The 22,006-nt window shown below is 45.0% G+C and overlaps 1 pseudogene across 1 annotated transcript; it reads right to left on the bottom strand.

Annotated features, from left to right (window-relative positions):
• Window positions 1-3,679: 3,679 nt before the first annotated feature.
• LOC310771076 (zinc finger E-box-binding homeobox 1-like) lies at window positions 3,680-20,437 on the bottom strand (annotated as a pseudogene). The gene is made up of 8 exons: window positions 20,261-20,437; window positions 18,828-19,070; window positions 16,317-16,403; window positions 15,406-15,881; window positions 13,919-15,238; window positions 8,885-9,062; window positions 4,222-4,727; window positions 3,680-3,892 (listed from the first exon to the last, which is right to left on the bottom strand). The product of its transcript is annotated as a zinc finger E-box-binding homeobox 1-like (transcript).
• Between the last annotated feature and the right edge of the window lie 1,569 nt (window positions 20,438-22,006).

Raw genomic sequence — 22,006 nt, 5'->3', positions numbered from 1 at the left:
CGCGGACGCACTGATTGTGTAACGGTGTGTAGTGTGTGGCAGACTATACAAGTTCTGGTACTGGCACATACTGGTACTCACCTGTACGGTACGCACCTGTGTCTGTGTGTGTGTTACTGAGTTTTTTCATAATCGATGGAAGTTGGAAGTTAAGGAGTAAAACCAGTCACTCACAACTGCTTTCTTATATTTTATTGTGATGGGGAGTCATAAAAAAATGGAGCAAAACTAAAATAAGGACAATACAAAATGACAGTGGATTTACAAAGGACTTGAAGAGAACAAACAATATGCAGCCTTTGACAGTACAATAGAACAAGTTGGCACAGAACAGAAGAGAGGGGGCGGGACCATCTAAATTTGGCTTTGAAATAAAGGGGGAGGAGTAACGTCTTCATAACAAGATCCTTCATTACAACGGCAAGGACTCATGCTTTTTAAATCACAGAGTTTTAGAATTCAGTAGCTTGGTAACAACGCCAGGAGCGGATGCACATGTAACAGTTTCTATTTCTCACTTCATTCCTGTCTTTATTTCTTTCTTTTTTTAAGCTTAAAACAGAAGTCATGTTTACATAATACATTTTTTTTTTTTTTTTTTTAAACAAACTTCAGTTCCCAGAACCACACTTTGGGATTTTTGTTTGTCTTCAGATTATTTTCCATACTAAAATATATTATTGTATCAATTCAAACTACAGTATTGTACACTACAATGTGTAATAAATAACCATAAAAGAAAATATAAAAAATAAGACACATAAATATAAAAAAGTCTTCTAAAAACTAAACAGGTAAATTTTTTTAATCAGTGAAAAGGGTTCTATAATACTGCCATTGTTGAAAAAACATACACAGGACACACACAAAAAAACAAAACAACTAATAATAAAAACACTGTCTGGTAAAATCAACTGAAAACAATTGATAAAAACAGGAACCACATTCACTAAAGTTTGTTACCTGAAGTGCGGGACAGCTTGCCACCCTTTGATCTATTTCCAAGAACAAGTGCTGATAATCCTACAGGAGGAATATCAATCCCTGCACTTCCTGGTTCGTGCGTGTAAAAGCCAATGGGATTTTTCTGATAAATGCATGAAATCAGGTCTAATGAAACAGTGAAGTTTGTGTTCAGCAAGATCATTTTCACAAATTAGGACCACTTTTATGACTTTTGAAGCATTTTCTGAAAATCGGGTTTCAACAAAAATGCATTTACGCTTTGAAAATCACAAGTGGTCCTTATTTGTATAGATCATCTTGAACACAAACGTAGCTGTTTCATAAACTTTTTTTAACCACAGACCTTATTTCATGCATTTAATTCCCATACAAAATTCCCATCGACTTTCACAGGTAAGAGTCGGAAGTGCTAACCTCCAGGTCTTCCAGACTCTTTCCTGCAGTCCTCGATTCATGTATCTTTTAATAAACATGTCCGAGGGAACCTTATAATTCCAAAGTTAGGCTATGTCACTCTATAACTGAAGATTAGTCATCAGCAAATATTTCAGCTATATAGAATAATTGTGTCTATCGGGACTGAGGCGTGGTATTTTTCTGGTTCTCAAACTTTTAAAGAAACACTAACATTTTGGGCGATTCACCTATTTGCCATCTTCCTGATAGTAAGACAAGAAGATAGATGCCTTTCTTTTCTCAGTGCATGTAGTAGAAAAAACAAACAGCTAGTGCTAGTTAGCTTAGCACAATGGCGTAATCCAAGTCTCCACAAGCCCTGAGATGCCAAGCTGACTTGAAAAGACGTCATTTACACCCTGTAGCCAGGTGGTGCAGCAGCCCCACTTTTTCTCCCACTTCTTGCCCCACCTGGCTACAGTGAAGATTTCAGCTAAGAACAGGGTGTAAATGACGTATTTCCAAGTCAACTTGACATGTCAGGGCTTGTGGAGACTTGGATTACGCCAGTTGAGCAGTATGGAAGATTTTGAAGAAGTTTTTGCTCATGTTAACAGGGGTAGGTACGCTAACCAGTACCATTGACTACATTGTGCTAAGCTAACTAGCGCTCACTATTTTTCTACTACACACACAGAGAAAAGAAAGGGATCTATCTTCTCGTCTTACGATCGGGAAGATGGCAAATATGCAAATCTCCCAAAATGTTGGTGTGTTCCTTTAAAGAGCATGGTGCAGGTTAGACATCACTTTGCATTAATATGTGGGACTTTTATTTTTTGAACATGTGCATTATAATGCCACCTTTTTCTCCATATTTCTGCCCTGGGGCATGTTTTAATCTTGTTTTTGTTTTTTGGGGGTATTTTCATATGAATCTTGAGACCTAACTGTAAATTATTATCATTTTTATATTTTACCTGCACCACGCTCTTTAAAGATCAGAAAATATTTGAATGAATTGTCCAGGCACTCCATGCCTGTAGGTAGGAACCCTGTTTCAAATGTGCGATGTGAGTCTGGTTATTTACCCAACTCAACTGTGTGGAGCTGCACGTCTGAGCAAGTCAACAAACATGAGTCAATATGGTTCTTGTGTAGGTAACAGAGGGACATAATACTGAGTAACAGAGGGACATAATACTGGCTACATCTGTGAAGAAGAAATGATAACACTGTTTCAATGGCACTTTTAACAGCACACAGGTCTTGCATAAGGCTGGAGGCATTGGGGTGGGGCTAGTGACAGCCCGTTCCTTCACGTTATGACTTCATTTAAGCTAATAACACTGACCGCTGACTGTGAACTAAAGTCAACCCAAACGAGGAGAAGCTCGGTAAGGACGGGCGTGTTTGTTTTGGAAACCTCAGTCAAGCCGGAGGGGGGTGGAGCCTCCTTTTGAGGCCCGTTTCACCATCATCTGAAGACTCCGCCCGCTCAGGCTACGCTGGGTCGCAAAAAGTATAGGCGCCCAAAATGCTGGCTTTGAGGTGGTGAATCTACCTTCCCTGATAGGACAAATTTGGTTATGGCGTGCGGAATCCACATCATCATCCTGACTCCCCATCCCACCCACAACCCTCCCCAAGAATACTTGTTTTCCTTAAGGCTAACAGTCCAACTGAAAACAAAAGTCATGCTAGCTAGCATAGGCTAACGTATGCTAACACGAACAAGAGCTCGCTAGCTAGTGTATGTATATAACACTGAAGGGCAGACACAATGCATGAGGCATGTTGTATCCATAGGTAAACCAGGAATACTGTAGTGCAGAGGTTTTTGTTCGTAGAACTCAATAAAATACTGACTTAGCAAACTTCATTGGCAATAAAAAGGTATAGAAATCTTTCTCGTCTTTACAGGTTAAAAGGTTTTCGAACATGAGCAACAGGATTAGTAACACTGAAAAAATGACAAAACAAAACAAAACAAAAACAAAACAACAACCCGGGATGTCTCAGTAACATAGGATACAGTCTAAAATGGTCTACGTCCTTAATCTGACACGGGTGAGTTTTGCTTTAAAATCTGTACTTCTATAAACAATTTCTTTTAACACTGATATTTCATTTCCACAAGAAGAAAAAAAGTCACTGCTCTCTCTCTTTTTTTCTTTTCAAGTTCAGGCACACCTGGGTTTTTGTACACAGTAGTGGACCGTAAGATCTGGCAACCGCTGTGGTTTCTACTGATGGCAAGATGCGGTTTTGTCTCCCATTACTTGACACCAATGACCGTCCAAAATTCACCTTTCCTTCATTCGGCGTTTGTCACCACTTCCGCCGCTGTTGGCTCGGCACTGTCCGACTCCTCCCTGATGCTTTTGTCCGTATTTGCTGCTTCCCCGTCAGCCATTTCTTCGGTATCCTCACTTACCACCTCTTCCTTTTCTCCGCTTCCTTCCTCTGCCTCCTCTTCATCTTCCCCCAGCTCGATCTCCACCACCTCGCAAACCATCTCCTCATCCACCTTAAGATGAGATGAGATGAGATGAGATAAGATAAGATAAGATAAGATAAGATAAGATAAGATAAGATAAGATATACATTATTGTCCTGTAGGGAAAGTTGTCTTGGGCCCCAACACATTTATCAACATCACAATACACATATGCACCCAAGTACATAAATCATACACACTCATGCAAAACATGCTCCAAATCACATTGAGTGTGACAGTAGTTCTATAAAATGATAAAACCAGCTATAAAAACAGTAGTTTCAAATAATGAAACCAGACAAAAATCCACCAATGGTTCTTTAAATAGTAAGATAAATGAATAAAGTGCTTGTACTTGCCTTCTCTCCGTCTGGCCCCTCCTCTCTTCCCACCTCTTCCTCTCTCGTCGTCGTCTCTTCCTCTTCTTCCGCCTCCTCTCCCTCAGCGTCGTCATCATCGTCGTCATCGAAATTCCCCTCGTAGATCTCGCACTCGCCGTCTTCTATCTGGACCACGCGGATGTCATCCATGCAAATGGCTTCGTCGTCCGAGTCCTCCTCTTCCTCGCTCTCCCTCTCGTCGGAGTCCGGCTGGGAGGGCGGAGTCGTGGTGCGGCTGTCCGACTGTACGATCCCCCCTGTGATCACCAGGTGGGCCCTGCGCGGGCCCGAGTCCGGCCCGGCCTTCTTGCAGTAGGAGTAGCGGTGGTTCATGTGCTGCGAGTAGGAGCCGGAGTGGGAGAAACGCTTGCCGCACTTGTCGCACTGGTAGGGTTTCTCCCCCGAGTGCAGCCGCGAGTGCTCTATCAGGTGGTGCTTGTGTTTGAAGGCCTTCTTGCAGACGCCGCATTCGTGTGGCCGTTTTCCTGGAGACAAAGAAGGCGGAAAAGGGTTAGACAGGGTTCCCACACCTTCTTAAACATCAAATTCAAGGACTTTTCAAGGACTTTCTAGTCCCTCAAATTCAAGGACCCAACACGGCATAGTTTGAGATAGAGCCCGACCGATATATCGGTCCACCGATATTATTGGCCGATAACCGATACAGTATATCGGTATTGGCCGATACTGCCGATATTTTTTATTTCGTATTTTTTTAAGTTCTAGACAGCATGTTGTGTATATTTGATTTTTTTTCTTAACTCAAGTTATACTTTATATCTGTTCTATTTGTTTTTTTGTATTTCTAGTTATTTATAATCAGTGATGTTTACTGTTTCATTGCATTGATGTCAAGTCATATTTTTGTCAAGTGTTTGATATTTGAGGGATCATCACATCAACATTGTGTAATATAATGTGTATATTTAATATAAGAATATCGGCCGATATCGGAATTATTCGGCATCGGCCTAAAAAGTCCAGTATCGGTCGGGCTCTAGTTTGAGACACAGATCATGGTTATGGGAATTTTCATAATGAGAACTAGCAGCTTTACAGAAGCTCACAGACAACAATTAAAAAAAGAGAGAGATGCTTGAATGTGTGAACACTTCTCAACTGTGCTGTGTTAAACGTTAAGTAAAGATTAACATGATTAGTTGTGGAGTTGTTATTATTCTCAGTTGGAAGCGCTGGGAGCGGGCGACAAAAATGGCGGAACGCTGTGAAAAAGCTGGGTTTTCAGTGCAGAGCAAACGCAGCAGAGAGCCACCAGAGCCACACCCACGGAGGAGGGGTTTGCAGTTGAGGGGGGTGGGGCACGCAGGGCAGCATACAACACTGACCCAGACAGCAGGCTCGATGGACAGATTGGTTGGCAAACACAAGCTAGAATATCTGATGCCCACCAGCAGTAAATCAAGACCAGCAAGAAGGTGTAGGGTCTGCGCAGCAGGGGCCAGCGCTGCTGGTTGCAGCTAAAAAATATTATTTTGCCAAACAAAATTCCTTTGTTTTCGCTGTTTTATTGAAGGAAATTATTTTTGAGGTGTCACTACATCAGAAAATATTAGCTTCAGAGTCAGTGATGTGCTTGAAATGCTTCATTTCACAAAAGGCTAATTATCTCAGCTTCTAGTTTGAAACGTCTGTTTTTGCTGAAAACAACCTATCTTCTCCGGCTGATAACTAAAGAACGGAAAATGATATCAATAAACTTTTTTTTGCTGATGATACAATAGACTCTCATCGTTCTTTGGGCGTGTTCGGTGTTTACATAGTAATATCACACAATATTCTGTGGGCCTCGAGAAATCACTGAAAACGCTCTGAAAGGGCTGGCACTGGGAGCAGCCGTTTTCCAAAAGTGGCTGGCACTCAATGAGTTAATATATAATAATACATAATATATAAATTCAAGCCCTTTCAATTACCCATGTCTATTTATGTCTATTTTGTGCATTTTTGTTAATTCATAATTTTGGCAAGATTTTTTTCCGTCAAGCTAATTTTTGTCAATATGTGGATCTTGGATCTATCTTTCTTACTTACTTTTTAAGTTTCTTCCATACATCTGCAGCAGCACTGAGTCATCAGACAACAGCAATGACATTCTTCTACATTCCCACCCCCCCCCCCCCACAAAGGCACCGCTTAAAAAAATATGACACTAAGGTGCTTTGGTTAGAACCAAGTGTTCACTAAATGTTATATGTGTACTGTATACAGTATGCTATTAAGAGGCACTCAGTTTTTACTTATTTATGACTTTTATCGCCTTCCATTGGCAACCGTGGAATGGCAACAACATTGACAAGTGTCTGATACAGCTTAGTGTGTGCCTGTAATGGACATAAATAATGGCGACTTAAAGAAAGTTATAGTTTCACAATAGAAAAAGTAAGAGACAGCTAATCAAAGCAGAGAACCAACATAAGTCTATTGAAGAGATTATGTCATAATGTAATGCTTTGTTGTATTTTTATATATATAGTTTTTTTACAGATGGCGTGGGCGGATCACACTGTTCCCTCCGGTTCCCCTCACCGCCAAGCAGGCACCCTGTCCGACCAGAGGAGGTGCTGTAGTACCGCGACCCGGACAACAGACCCTTAATCCAGCTTCCCACCCGCAAACACTGCCAATTGTGCCTGTATCTATACCCAACCAAGCCGTAGTTAACAAGGGGGCTCGAACCTGTGACCCTTTGGAGTTTTGAAAGGCAGGTGCACCTGGTAAAGTCATTTTTGAAACCCTCTACCAACCCTGCAGATATGATTGATTATGGTCATTTTCTGCAGTCAAATCTTACATAATATAGCTTGTTTAAGAGTATTATAATAAAGAAAATATAAAAATGTCTCACTGTTTTAAATACCAATGAAAATCTCCTGCAGCCTTCCCAATAAACAAACCTTAGCTCATTTTACTGGACCTGTTCTGGGTTTTGAACCCAGAGGGCAGAGACCTACTGGATCTTTTCCACAAGGAAGGAACGAGCGTGTATGTGTGTGTGCACACGTGCGTGGCGTGCACGTGTGTGCACGTGCGTGTGCACGTGCGTGTGCACACGTGTGCGTGCACGTGTGTGTAGGCCGGGTGATGTCATAGCGGGACCAACACCTGTAAACAGTAGTGGAGTGCACAGCTAACTGCTAACAGACTTCACTAAGCCACGTCCAAATCTGAGGCACGCTACAGTAGATCAAAGAAAAGGAAAAAAAAATCCTGTTAATTTGCCCCAAGAGTCGTTTTTATAAAAAATACTGAGTTACGGTCGACTTTTTCGGAGCTGGTAAGTTTACAGGCCCAGAGGTCTGCTAAATATCCTACTTTACAGCCGCCATGACACAGAATATCATGTAACCAAGATATTTACAGTGATGCAGCACATCTAATAAGATGTGATGTCATGTGTAAAATCATTGCCTTGAAAACTAGGGATACCTTTGGGCAACTCAATGAAGAAAGAAAGGAAAAACAGAAACCACCCATCAGCATCGCTAATGAGATCCACCAGCCTCGGCTCAAATAGCATTTAAAATCTGCGCTTCACTGAGTTTGCCTAAAGCAATGGAACAAACACATTAGTCTCTAAACTGATAAACCAGTCCATGTAGATTTGAGAGGTTTCACTTCACACACTATACAGCCGCTATTACCTGATGCTTAGATTAAAAAAAAAGATGATATGGTCCTTTAAAGTGTTTCTGTTATGTACATTACATTACATTACATTACGCCATTTGGCAGACGCTTTTATCCAAAGCGACTTACAATAACACATTTTTGTCAGCAATAGAGCCATCAACTATGCAACACAGTCTATGACAACTACAACTTCTGAAGGAACAGTGGTACAAGTTTAGTTCAGGTTTTTTTTTTTCTTTTTTAAGAGAGGAAGAAGTTAGTTCAAGAAGGGCCCAGATGGAGCCTGAAAAGGTGTGTCTTTAGTCTTTTCCGAAAGATCTGCAGTGATTCGGCCGTCCTGACCGAAGGTGGAAGCTCGCTCCACCATTGAGGTGCCAGGGACGAGAAGAGTCGCGAACGGGATGAGCGACTTTTGAGCCCCCGTAGCGGAGGAGGGGCGAGGCGTCCTGCACTGGTGGAGGAGCGGAGGGAACGGTGAGAGATTTGGAGCCTGACCATAGATTGTAAGTACAGGGGGGCTGTCTGGTGTACTGCCCTGTAGGCCAGAACCAGTGTTTTGAATTGAATGCGTGCCGAGATGGGAAGCCAGTGAAGGTCCCGGAAGAGGGGAGTGACATGAGAGAATTTGGGTTGGTTGAATACCAGACGGGCTGCAGGCAGCGTCCTGAATGAGCTGAAGCGGTCGGATGGCTGCAGCAGGTAGCCCAGCCAGAAGAACATTGCAGTAGTCCAGGCGAGAGATGACCATGTAGTTATGTAGTTACGGTGCTCAAGATAGCTTAAACTATATATTCTATATTCTCTATAAAATATAGACTCTATATTTCTTATACATGTATTATGCTGATTTTCATTATTGTGCTGTATCTATTTTTGTTGTTGTTTTGCATAAAAGGTGCTATAGTGTGATTGGGGGCAAAATAGAGATATGCTTCAGTAATATAAAATAATTTCAACCATCCCCCCCCCCCCCCCCCAGCTTTAGCCATACCTGTGTGTTCGTATTTGTGCCTGAGCAGGGAGCTGCCCTTCTGGAAGACCTTGGAGCAGAGGTCACAGGGGTAGAGGCCGTTCTCCAGCCGGCGCTTCTTGGGCGGCGAGGCCGGGTCCGAGTCGTTCTGCTCCTCCAGCGCCGACACGCCCTCAGAGCCGCTGTCCTGCCTCTTCTCCTGCAAACACAAGCAGATAGCACCACCCATCATCAGCCTGATCCGCCCATGTATTCATGGCTGGATTGCAAAATGTAAGCTGTGGCCTAAACAAGACTAGGCGAGCCTAGTTAAGCCGGACCCAGACTGCTTCACATAGTTCACATTATGGGCTAGCTCAAAGTTCAGTTCGCACGGCTTAAAATCAACTAGTTCACTCAATGAGCAGTTCACATTAAGTTCTTAATTTTTTTAATGAGCTGCTCTGAGCGACTCTTTTTCAATAGAATCACCAATATTGCAGACAATCTCCGAAATTATTATACATCACTGATCATCCCCAAAAACCTTTACTTCTGTGTGAATATCTCCCAACTGTTTGTTTTCTCAGTTTGGAAAACTGGTGATGAGATGGATATGTTTGAGATGAGCTTTAGTTGTATCGCAACTTTTCGTTGCCACTGTATTTAAACAAAGTCCACGTTCCTGCTTGTTCAGCTTATTGTCTCTCCTCTTTCATTCAGCTTAGCCTAAATATTGCCTGGTTGACACAGGTGAATCAACGAGTTGATTAATCATGGCGACCCCACCCACCCAGGACATAAACTCTTCAAGCTCCGCCCCCATGGCAGAAGACTGATGTCTGGCAGTACCAGAACCTCTCGACACAGGGACAGCTTCTACCCAACTGCCATCCGCCTCTTCAATGAGACCCGAAAGCCCCCACAAATGAGGACTTTGTCACCCCCAGCTGTTCGTCCAGCTGCCTGCTGCTGCTGGGAGTCAGTGAGTGAGTGAGTCAGTAAGCCTCTGAGACTCTGTCAGGCCGACCCTACCGGGTCCGGGTCTGGCAGAAAGTGGAAGAATGAGCTTGTCCTGTAAGTGAGGGTCACTGCTTTGAATGTGCAGATGGTCTGGGGAAAGGTCATTAGGTAACACTCCTTTCCACTGAGTTGCTCTTGAACATGACACATTCAACTGCTGCCGTGGAGACTGCGGGAAGATTCCAGGTGTGGAAGTGTCTTACTGTGTATGAATAAGACGGAGGCTGTTGCTGAAAAAGAGGAGGCATGGCATGACCAGCACACCACTTTCCTGATGTAGGTTTAAAAGAAAAGTGATTCTTTGAACATCACGTTAAGCAGAACACTTAAGTGTGGAAATGATCTTTACAGACCTGGTAAACACATGTGTACGGTGCATTTAATACGGAACCAGCAAGCACGGACGGACCTGGACCAATCGAGAAAGCCCGATGGTTGATATCATCTGGCCCAAAATATCACCTATTTCAATCATAGAGAAAAATACTTTGCCGCTGAAATCTCCGGCTGTAGCTCAGGAGGTAGAGCTCAGGAGGTAATCGCTTTGGATAAAAGAGGTCAGTGGTTCGATTCCCGCCTCCTCCACTCTGGATGTCAAAGTGTCCTTATATATAAAGCTGCTTTATACACACTGTGTACATAGCAGAATAACTGAAGATGTCCATTCGTGGTAACATCATATTTCGAGTTTCGACGTCAGCTCAACGTCCTGGCGTAGACGTCTAAATCATCCCCATATCTGCTGTGATTTTGCCTAGTCTTGGACGTCACAACATCAAAAGTATGTATATATACTACACAAAAAGGTATCGAATGAAGTACTCTTGGTATCGGTATCACTGTAAGGGTACTGATATCGTAATTTTTTTAACGATACCCAACCCCATAGAAAAGACACGCATGTGGGCTTTATAGTGTGTTTGTGTTTTCAAATGGAGATTATTATTGCTCTTCTGTGTTTCTGTTCTTTTATGCTATGTTTCATATTGATCACGTGTTGCTTTTTTGCTTATATTTGATGTCCTGTGGAGCCTCCCGGCCTAAGAATTTCACACGAGTGTACTTGTGCAACCGGAGTGACAATAAACATGTTGAATCTTGAGCAGTCAGAGTAGCAAGGTTGTACCCTAGCTGTTGTACTTCCAGCCCCTGGCTCCAGTGCAGATTTCAGCTAAAAACAGGGCGTAAAATGACGTCTTTTCAAGTCAACTTGGCATCTCAGGGCTTGTGGAGACTTGGATTACTGTACGCCAGGTGAGCAGTATGGAAACATTTGCTCAAGTATGCAACTATCACTTTAAGCTCGTCTTGCTTGTCTTCCAGGTTTCTGGGAGAGACTCCAACTCCCTGCTCTGCTGCAGCCATGTATGAGTTAACCTCACCTGGGTCAGACATCATTCCAGAGGTGGTCTGGATGTGACCCAAGCCGTTTAGCCGGGTCTCCAGGCTGTTCTTTTCTACAGACGGGTCTCCAGGCTGTTCTTTTCTACAGACGGGTCTCCAGGCTGTTCTTTTCTACAGACGGGTCTCCAGGCTGTTCTTTTCTACAGACGGGTCTCGAGGCTGTTCTTTTCTACAGACAGGTCTCGAGGCTGTTCTTTTCTACAGACGGGTCTCCAGGCTGTTCTTTTCTACAGACGGGTCTCCAGGCTGTTCTTTTCTACAGACGGGTCTCGAGGCTGTTCTTTTCTACAGACGGGTCTCGAGGCTGTTCTTTTCTACAGACAGGTCTCCAGGCTGTTCTTTTCTACAGACGGGTCTCCGGGCTGTTCTTTTCTACAGACGGGTCTCGAGGCTGTTCTTTTCTACAGACAGGTCTCGAGGCTGTTCTTTTCTACAGACGGGTCTCCAGGCTGTTCTTTTCTACAGACGGGTCTCGAGGCTGTTCTTTTCTACAGACGGGTCTCCGGGCTGTTCTTTTCTACAGACGGGTCTCGAGGCTGTTCTTTTCTACAGACGGGTCTCCAGGCTGTTCTTTTCTACAGACGGGTCTCGAGGCTGTTCTTTTCTACAGACGGGTCTCCAGGCTGTTCTTTTCTACAGACGGGTCTCCAGGCTGTTCTTTTCTACAGACGGGTCTCCAGGCTGTTCTTTTCTACAGACGGGTCTCGAGGCTGTTCTTTTCTACAGACGGGTCTCGAGGCTGTTCTTTTCTACAGACGGGTCTCCAGGCTGTTCTTTTCTACAGACGGGTCTCCGGGCTGTTCTTTTCTACAGACGGGTCTCGAGGCTGTTCTTTTCTACAGACGGGTCTCCGGGCTGTTCTTTTCTACAGACGGGTCTCGAGGCTGTTCTTTTCTACAGACGGGTCTCCAGGCTGTTCTTTTCTACAGACGGGTCTCGAGGCTGTTCTTTTCTACAGACAGGTCTCGAGGCTGTTCTTTTCTACAGACGGGTCTCCAGGCTGTTCTTTTCTACAGACGGGTCTCGAGGCTGTTCTTTTCTACAGACAGGTCTCGAGGCTGTTCTTTTCTACAGACGGGTCTCGAGGCTGTTCTTTTCTACAGACGGGTCTCGAGGCTGTTCTTTTCTACAGACGGGTCTCGAGGCTGTTCTTTTCTACAGACAGGTCTCGAGGCTGTTCTTTTCTACAGACGGGTCTCCAGGCTGTTCTTTTCTACAGACGGGTCTCCAGGCTGTTCTTTTCTACAGACGGGTCTCGAGGCTGTTCTTTTCTACAGACAGGTCTCGAGGCTGTTCTTTTCTACAGACGGGTCTCGAGGCTGTTCTTTTCTACAGACGGGTCTCCGGGCTGTTCTTTTCTACAGACGGGTCTCGAGGCTGTTCTTTTCTACAGACGGGTCTCCAGGCTGTTCTTTTCTACAGACGGGTCTCGAGGCTGTTCTTTTCTACAGACGGGTCTCGAGGCTGTTCTTTTCTACAGACGGGTCTCGAGGCTGTTCTTTTCTACAGACGGGTCTCGAGGCTGTTCTTTTCTACAGACGGGTCTCCGGGCTGTTCTTTTCTACAGACGGGTCTCCGGGCTGTTCTTTTCTACAGACGGGTCTCGAGGCTGTTCTTTTCTACAGACGGGTCTCCGGGCTGTTCTTTTCTACAGACGGGTCTCGAGGCTGTTCTTTTCTACAGACGGGTCTCGAGGCTGTTCTTTTCTACAGACGGGTCTCCGGGCTGTTCTTTTCTACAGACAGCCTCCCCAAAGTGGCCTATTCAGAACAGCCACAGGAAGCAGTGCCTACTGCATTCTGCACAGTCCACAGTCTGGATACAGACTGCTCTTTCATGGCACATGAGCACATGTGTGTGTTTATGAATGTGCATGTGGCTATCATCACACTTTGGAAACATGCTTTGGAAACTTTAGGCCAGAGGTGCTCAAACTTTTATTTTAATGAAGGTCCACTTATGAATCTTACACAAGTTCAAAGGTCCGGAACAATGCAACGCACCAACATAAATCAGTGTCCATAACTTGTCCATAACATAAACACAACTTTTAAGTATACACAGAAATGTTTGCCTATAACTACTGTATGCCTTGCACCAGGGCACTTGGGCACTGACCCAATTGTTCACTGGTCAAACTGCTGCTGGAGGAGTTTTTAACAATCGAGAAATGGTGAACACATGAAAAAAACGTGGAGCAGATTTTTTTTTTTTTAAATATATGAACAGAACTGATTGGCCGGCCGGTGTGACTTGATTGGCCGGCCGTATTTATAACAGCTGGAGACACCGTTTAATGGCATATTATGAACAAGTAAAGATGGCAGATCACAGCTTCTATTCTTTTTCATATTTTACACTCCTACAGTATATTCTGTCACAGTGAGCAGCAGGTGGTTGAAAGCACCACTAGTGCTTGAACTAAACAAAATAAGATTCAAAATAAAACAAAACAAAACAAAATAAAAGTCTTATTGAAAGAAGTACCAATGTTTTGCATCACAACAAATCCACACACAGATATTTTACCAAAGCGGATAGAGCACCAACAGAACATGCCGCACACAAAAAAGTCACAAGACAAAGATGTGGACTAAATGCTACATTAATTCCAGGCACCCACAGAAACTACATGTTAGTCCTACCAACCTTATGTCCGTTGAGCACAACAGTCTTGGCCCCGGTGGTGCTGCCGGCTGTAGTGGTGTAGGTGTAGGTGAGCCTGGGGATGAGGATGGTGCGCTTGGTGGTGGTGTTGAGGGCGCTCAGGCAGCTCACCGTGCCTTGGCTCGCGATGGCCACCAAGGTGGGCAGCTGGCCGGCGGCGGTGACGATGTTGACGTTGCTTCTGGTCTGAGGCGCGGTGACATAGATGGTCCTGCCCTGAAGCTGCTCCGCCCTCAGGCAGCTCAGGTTCAGAGGCAGCTCCTGCTGCTTGGCCGGAGGAGGGGGGGTCCTCTGGGCGTCGGCGCCGGCGGCCATCTGCTTGGGGAGGGAGAGGTCCAGCGGCTCGGCCTGGGCGTCCTGGGCCTCCGGGTCTTCTGGCTCACTTTTAACCACCACGAGGTCCCCGCCGGTGAGGTTTAGTGGTGTCGGACTTCCGGGTTCTGTTTTGACTGCGGCGGGCGTTTCCTTCTCCGCCTCTCCCGCCTGTAGTGAGGCGACGTCTGGGCTGCAATCTGTGGGCTCACTTTCTTTCTTTATGGAAACAGTTTTGCAGTCGACGGCGTGTCTGCGCGCCGTTTTCCCCGAGTTCATCTTGGCAAACCACTTTTTGACCACCTCCATCGGAATACTGACAGAGTCGGATATATTCTTCAGCTCCAGCTCGCCGGGCTCGGCGTTGGAGGCAAAGTAGGTCTTGAGGAGGGAGAGGAGGTCGTCCACGGGCGGCTCCTCCAGGGTCACGCCCGCCTCCTGCAGCAGAGCGGCGAACGAGGGGTCCAGGGCGGCCGAGTCCACCGCCTCCCCGTTGGCTGCTTTGCGGTGCTGCAGGAGGTGCAGGGCCTCCAGGCCGTCGGGACAGTCGTCGCAGAGTAAACATGTACTGGTGCTACTGGCTTTTGGCAACTCGGCCGTTTGGCCGTTCGCAGTCTTAGGGGGTTCCGTCTCGGGCTGGGCGGCCGCCTCCGTCTCCATCGTCGAAACCGGCTCCGATTCCGGTGGTTCCGTCTTGACGATGGAGAGGTCGGTGGGGATCGCCTCCGCCCCGGCGCTCGGGGGTCGGGCTGCTTTGGTGGGGGCGGGGGCATTGTTTTTGAGGAAAAGCGGAGTGGGCTGGGCGGCGGAGGCCGCGGGGTTGATGCTGTAGTTGATGATGATCTTGGTGGTCCCGTCGTGGTCCACGAAGGCCGGCAGGCTGATGATCTGCTGCTGGGGGTGCTGCAGCATGATCCCCTGCTTTCCCTGCGTCACCATCCCGTTGGCCGTCCCCAAAACCTGCCTGAGGACGTTTCCCTCCATGGCCACCTGATGCACAAAAAAGCACATAATAAGTTACTTCCAAGGCTGTTTGAAACTCGAGAGAGCCAGTACGAATTCAGGGGGAACAGATATGTTGTTTTCCATTACATTTGATGCATTATTGTTTATTATTTCATTATTACCACCACCACCACCACTACTACTACTACTACCTTCAGCACGTTCTGCAGGTCGCTCAGGTTGATGCTGACGGGCGACATCAGGCCGACCGTGGGCACCACCATGGCCACGCCCTGGGGCAGGGTGGTGGCCCCCGCGGGTGGGGCCGCAGCGGGCTGCCCCGCCCCTCCGTTCACCATCCCGTTGGTCCCGGCCGGTGCCGCCGCCACGGGGGGCTTGCACTCGTACTCCACAGGTTCGGATTTGATCTGGGTGACGGGGAGCTGCTCTTGGAGGGGCTTGCTCTCGGGTTTCTCCTTCAGGAGGGTGCGGGCCCGCGCGCAGGTCGGGGCGATGGCGACGGGGGCCTGCTGGGCGGGGGGCGGGGCCCGCGGGGCCGGCTTGATGGGCTTGTTGACGCCGTTGGGCGGGTTCGCGCCCACGCACTTCTTAGTGCTGATGTGGGAGCTGTAGGAGCCCGAGTGGGAGAACCGCTTCTTACAGTTGGAGCATTCGTAAGGTTTCTCACCTAGGAGGGGCACAGAGAGAAATGACTACTAATTAACAACTTAAAAAGCTTAATTACATTTTCAGCATTATTGCCTTACATGTCATTCATTGTTTTTGTTATGTCACTTTCCTCACTGAGTTTTGTTGTCATTTAGTTTCTCCCAATTCAGTTGTGTCATTGATTTCATTTCTTTGTTTTTTAGTTGCAAACATTTGTCTATTCCTTATACCGTTCCTTTTTTTTTGTATCTTTGCAACTTCATGATTGCTGAACTCCACAAATCCAAATCCTCAGAGGACAGAAGGTACCGGTAATTTGGAAAGCCTGAAGTAATGAAATCACACACACACACACACACACACACACACACACACACACACACACGTGTACGTGCGTGTGTGTGTGTGAAAGAGACAAGGTGATAAGGTGATGGTTGCCGTGGCAACAGCTCACCGCTATGGATGCGCAGGTGCTCCTTCAGGTGGTGTTTGTATTTGAAGGCCTTGGTACATTCGGTACACTTGAACTTGCGGTATGATCCTGCCGTCACAACAATCTGCCGCTGTGGCACACAAAAAGATGAGGAGGAAGGTGATGAGAAGCTCAAGTCTACATATTTTCGATGTTTTAAGACATTTTAATCATATAGGAATAAATATGCAAATAGACCAATACAAGGGAAAATGGGATAACCCCTTTCACGAGGGCCATTTTGTGTCGAAAAGGCAGGGTAAACACAGGTGCAAGCAAAACACTAATGAGGGTTTCCGACTTCCAATCATGGGATTTGGAAACCCTCATTAGTGTTTTGCTTGCACCTGTGTTTACCCGGTCTTTCTGACACAAAATGGCCCCCGTGAAAAGGGTCTATTAAATCAACACAAACACTGCTGAGAAAAAGATGTGACATTTCAATAGACACACGTAAAGATTGAGGTTTTCTTCAGTATATCGGGTCAAAGTATTAAAAAGACGTTGATTTTTCCATGCAGAGGTTTGGTTTTCGGCTTTGGTCAGCAGCCAGTGAAGCTGCAGCTACCTCAAAGTGCACGAGATAAATCCAAAAAGTCAATGAAGTCATCAGGGGAGATGGACGACACCGAGATGCAGCTCTGAGTCACCGGGAGCGCTGCCCACTGTCACCACCGGGAGAGCTGCCCACTCTTTACTACATCATCAATAACCAGCCAAATCCTTTACATTAAGCCAAAGCCAATGGGATGACATGATACAAGGTATACTTTGATAATATAAAGCACTTAATATACAGCACTTTTAAAATGAAATGGCTAAGTGTTTCTCTGGGTCTCGGGCAGAAACTGAGGGAGAAAGAGACATACCGAATTTAGTAGAGATGGGATATCCATTCCATACTGTATCAGGTGCCAATACTGACGTAATTCACTCAACGGATATCGGACTGACGTTGCCGATCCATGTTCAGATCCAGATTCCGGTCAGGTAACGACATGAAACAGTGCTAGTACGTGGGAGTGGCAGTGGATCAATTGTTTTGGACATATCTAATGACCTCATGACCTGAATTTAATATTGTGGAATATTATGAAGCAGGTAGCTAATGCTAGGGGACATGAGATCATTGATGACCAAATCAAATACTAAATGATGTCACAGTAGGAGCCAGCTACTGTGTAAAGGAGGAGGCTGCAGCTCCTGACAGAAGCAGACCAGATCGCTGTCGTCTTCAGAGGGCCCTGACCTAAAAGAGCATTGCCTATAATAGTGCAGCTTTGATTTATAAGTACCGTATATGTTTTTTTTGCCTCTTCACTTGGCAAAGTTTTTGTGTGTAACTTACTGTATATTCAAGAAAAAAGAGCTCTGGTACAGTATCGGCAGATATCCAAATTCAGGTATCGGAATCGGATCGGAACTGAAAAAAAGCGGATTGTGCATCTCTAGAATGTACGTCATACTTTTTCATTATTTTACTGACATCTTAAAAACATCCTGTAGATACCCTGAAACGTCACAAAATAACAGACTCCAGAATGGAGTTTCAGATCAAGCCAAGGTGTTTTTGAAGGGGCTCGTGTGTAACGTTTTCAGCACGTTGGTTCCTGCCTTCCAGAGGACATCATGAAACATTTGATCACATGACTCTAGTTCATTTACATTTCACCTCAGACAAGACAGGGGGCGCTGCTTTCAAGTCTGAAATTAAACTAGATTTGTTAGAAAGATGAACAACATTACATCTTTTCGCCAACTAGGGCGCTGCTAGATGATGTCACTAGAATGATAGTACAGTACAGTACAGTATAGTACAGTACAGTATAGTACAGTACAGTACAGTACAGTACAGTACAGTACAGTACAGTAGTGGAGTACAGGCTACTTAAGTGTTGGTAGTAAGGATTTTGAATTCTAACAGGCTCAAAGCATAATGCTGTTGGGTTTCTGACTTGGCTTGTGGTCGTTTTGATTCATCAAAATGTTCAAAATCCTTACTATTGTACTGTACAGTCAACCTAGTGACATCATCTAGCAGCGCCCTACAGTAGTTGGCGAAAAACTGAAATTGTAGTTGTTCATCTTGTTCACCTAGCAAATCTAGGTAAACGACTTGAAAGCAGTGTCCAATCTGGGAACCCAGAGTCTATCTCGGAATGTAAATAGACTCTGGGACAGCCGTACCTTTTTCTGAGGCTTCCTGCAGCGGTGCCTTTTAAAAACATACATTGCGTCTCTTTTATTTTGAATGCTAAATGTCAAAATTCGTATATATTCACTAGCGTTCGGGACCGGAACTCTTAGATTCGCCGGTATAACAACAGAGCAGCACGACGCGGAGGCGGAAGTCCCGGGCGGAAGATTTGCGATGTACAGGAAGCCTCAAAAAAAGGTACAGCTGTTCCAGAGTCTATTTACGTGCTGAAATAGACTGTGTTTCCCAGACTGCGTCTGAGGTGAAATGCAAATTAACTAGAGTCACACGATCACATGTTTCACATCCTCTGTCAGGCTGTGGCAGTACCTGCTGCTCCTTGGTGCCGCCCTTGTGGTGGCTCATGTGCCTCTCCAGCTGCGAGCGGTAGGTGAAGGTGTAGCTGCAGTGCGAGCAGCTGAAGTTGTCGTCGCTGGTCTCGTGGCGATACTTGATGTGGTCCTTCAGGGAGGCGTTGCGCTTGTAGCCGCGCGAGCAGTACGGGCAGATGTGCAGCTGGGAGAAGCCGTCTGGCGTGCCTGGAGGAAACGAGGGGAGAGTGAGATGGAGGGGGAAGCTTAGAGGCTGCCTGCCACCTGTCTTAACCCATTGATACCTGATGCAGCTTTCGTGTGTATCCCTTTAAGACCGCGAACCGCGTCACGCGGTTCGCGGTCTTAAAGGGATACACACACAAATGAGGGATATACACGCAAATGCTGCATCAGGTATCAATGGGTTAATCTGTTTCTCGGCACTCTCTCTCTGCACTGTATGCCAGGTAGGGGTGGGGATCACAGAGTAACTCATGATACAATACCATCACTATATTACCTGGTCCTCCATAACAATGGTATCACGGTACAGCGATTCTGCGATACTCTATACAATACAAGAATTTCTCATTTCGATACCCAGTATTTTTTTTGCTATATCACAGGGGGGAAATGATAGCACGTCATCAAGAGACATAAAAAAATAAAGACGGATGGACAGACAGACGCACACGTCTCCATAATCTAGGCCCGATAAAACTTTGAACCTTGGATGAGAACACTTGTTGAAGCAACAGATACCCACCAATGATAGGAAGGGAAACATCTGTAATGTTTGATTTTTCACTTTCTTTCTTTTTTCATTTTTGCACTGCTGGTATCCATACTGTTACAAATGAGTATTGTATCATCATTTCCACATTTTAGTATCGATACTTATCGATACTATCTGTACCTGTTGAATATTGTATCGATTTCAATTTTTTTGTATCAATTTTTTTTTGACAACTCATACAAGACAATTCATCCACGATACATCACAATAATGTGTAACTGAAGAAGAAAAGATACCGCTAAAAAGGCAAAAATGAGGAATTATGTATTTATTCACAGAATTGTTAATTGATCAAGACTGTTTTTTGTTTTTGTTAGTTTTTTGTAATAGGCCCTAATAATTTGGCATAAGTATATTAATACCATAACATTATTTAATTTCATGCGAGGGCAGGCACGTGTGTTCCACCTACATGTGGATTCACGCTCATGTTCGGTAACTCTGGACTCGGACTCAGAGTCAGGTAATGGGGACTCGACTCGGACTGTCCTTTCGTGACTCAGACTTGGACTGGAACACTGGGGACTGGAGACTGGACTTGGACTGGAGATATAGCGACTGGACTAAAACACTGGTGTGTGTATCGTGTATGTACTGTATGCGTTTGAGTAAATGGTACCGTTTTCGTCGGCGCCGCCTCTCTCTGGAGTGCTCTGCTCGTCGTCCGGGGCTTCTGGGTAGATGATGGGCGTGTCTCCCTGCTGCAGAACCTCCTCCAGACCCTCCTTCTCTTCCTCTTCCTCCTCCTCCTCCTCCTCCTCCTCCTCTTCCTCCTCTGACACACACTCCTCCTTCACTGAAACACACAAACACACACACAACGTTTAGGGGCATTTTAGCAACTGCTGAATGGATGTACAGTATGACGCAGCATCTGACCCTGAGTATTCCTCCTTTTGGGTTGAACAGAGTATCACAGAAAAAGGGAAAACTAAATCATGTATAATAATAAGATATCTATGTATTAGTAAAAAATTATATGACCAATGAATGGACTAACAAGTCTCTACTAGTCATCTTATTTATGATTTATTTATTTTAAGTTTATTTCGTTTTGTTCAGATTTCTCTCTCTCTCTCGCTATACCCCTGTATTGTCTGTGTGGTATCTGTTCATTATAAATGATTATTACTACAACTGTAATGATTGCCTTACTGTTTGTAAATGCATTGATTTAAGATTTTTGTTGTTCCAAATTCCAAAATGTGCATCTAAACTGGTATTGGCTTACGACAAATGCTGTAGGTAAATTATTTCTCACGGAGGATATGACTACCTTCTCATACCAACACCAACAGTTTTCATTAGAAACAGAAAAGTGAAAATGCAGGAACTCTACTTCCTGGAAAGTGAATTGAATCGGAATCCCAATGGTTTTTAGAAAAAGGTTCATTGAGTTTGATGTAATATGAAGCAAACGGCCAAAGTGCCTCTAAAACAAAAGAACACCAAGATAGTTTCACCATTTGAAGACTGAAGTGAAAGCGAATTGAAGCTGCAGAGCGCATGTGGTGAGCTGCAGTGTGGCAAAATTACCACTAGAGGGCAGCACAGGGCTTAGCATAGTATACTGTGGGTGATCATCATTGTCCATTCATGTACTGAGACAGATGCAGTCTATCTGAAACATCTTCATTTGGACTCGTCTACTATTCACTCAACAAAGTAAAATGATGATGTTCTAAGTTTCTCAAGTCAAAGTCAACACGGTAAGTCGTGAAGAACAGATTTACAAATGCTGGAAGTGAGAGAAAAAAACATTTTTTTAAAGATATTTCTGAAATGATCAGTAGTAGGTTTTACAAGCGGGAATAGTTTGCTTTACAATAGCCTTATTCCAGTGTATTAACCTATGAGAAAGTATTGTGGTACACAATACAATTTCTGATGAAAATGTCCCTAATACATTATGCACTGCACTGCACTTACAGTACAAATGGTGTAACAACACCTGTTTCAAAGGCGACAGTCACTCCTAACACTCCAAGACCAAGTCACTGTCAATTCACTGCTGTTGTGTCCCTGCATGACTGTTCTTAGACCCACTTTCTGTACAAACAAGTTTTTAGATTTTCAAAATCACACAAGGAAGGAAGTACTGTAGTTAAGACTTGTTGGACGTCTCTTAGATGCCCCCAATCCCACTTTCTTTCTGGTGCTAAATGACCATAAAGTAAACTTTCATTTCAAAGAGCCGAAAAACACTGAAATTGCAGCAGCGTGTTTTTTCCCCCCTGTGATAGCTATAGTACCATGCAGGAAGCTATATGACTTGCTGACCCCTCCTTCCCTCCCTAGCTGTTGAAACAGGAACCAGCGCCAACCTGAACGCCGGCCGCTGACACTGAAAATGACTCAGAAACAC

Source organism: Poromitra crassiceps, assembly GCF_964638095.1.
Source record: "Poromitra crassiceps genome assembly, contig: HAP1_SCAFFOLD_343, whole genome shotgun sequence".
Lineage (NCBI taxonomy): Eukaryota > Metazoa > Chordata > Actinopteri > Beryciformes > Melamphaidae > Poromitra > Poromitra crassiceps.
This window is presented reverse-complemented; position numbering and strand designations above follow the sequence as displayed.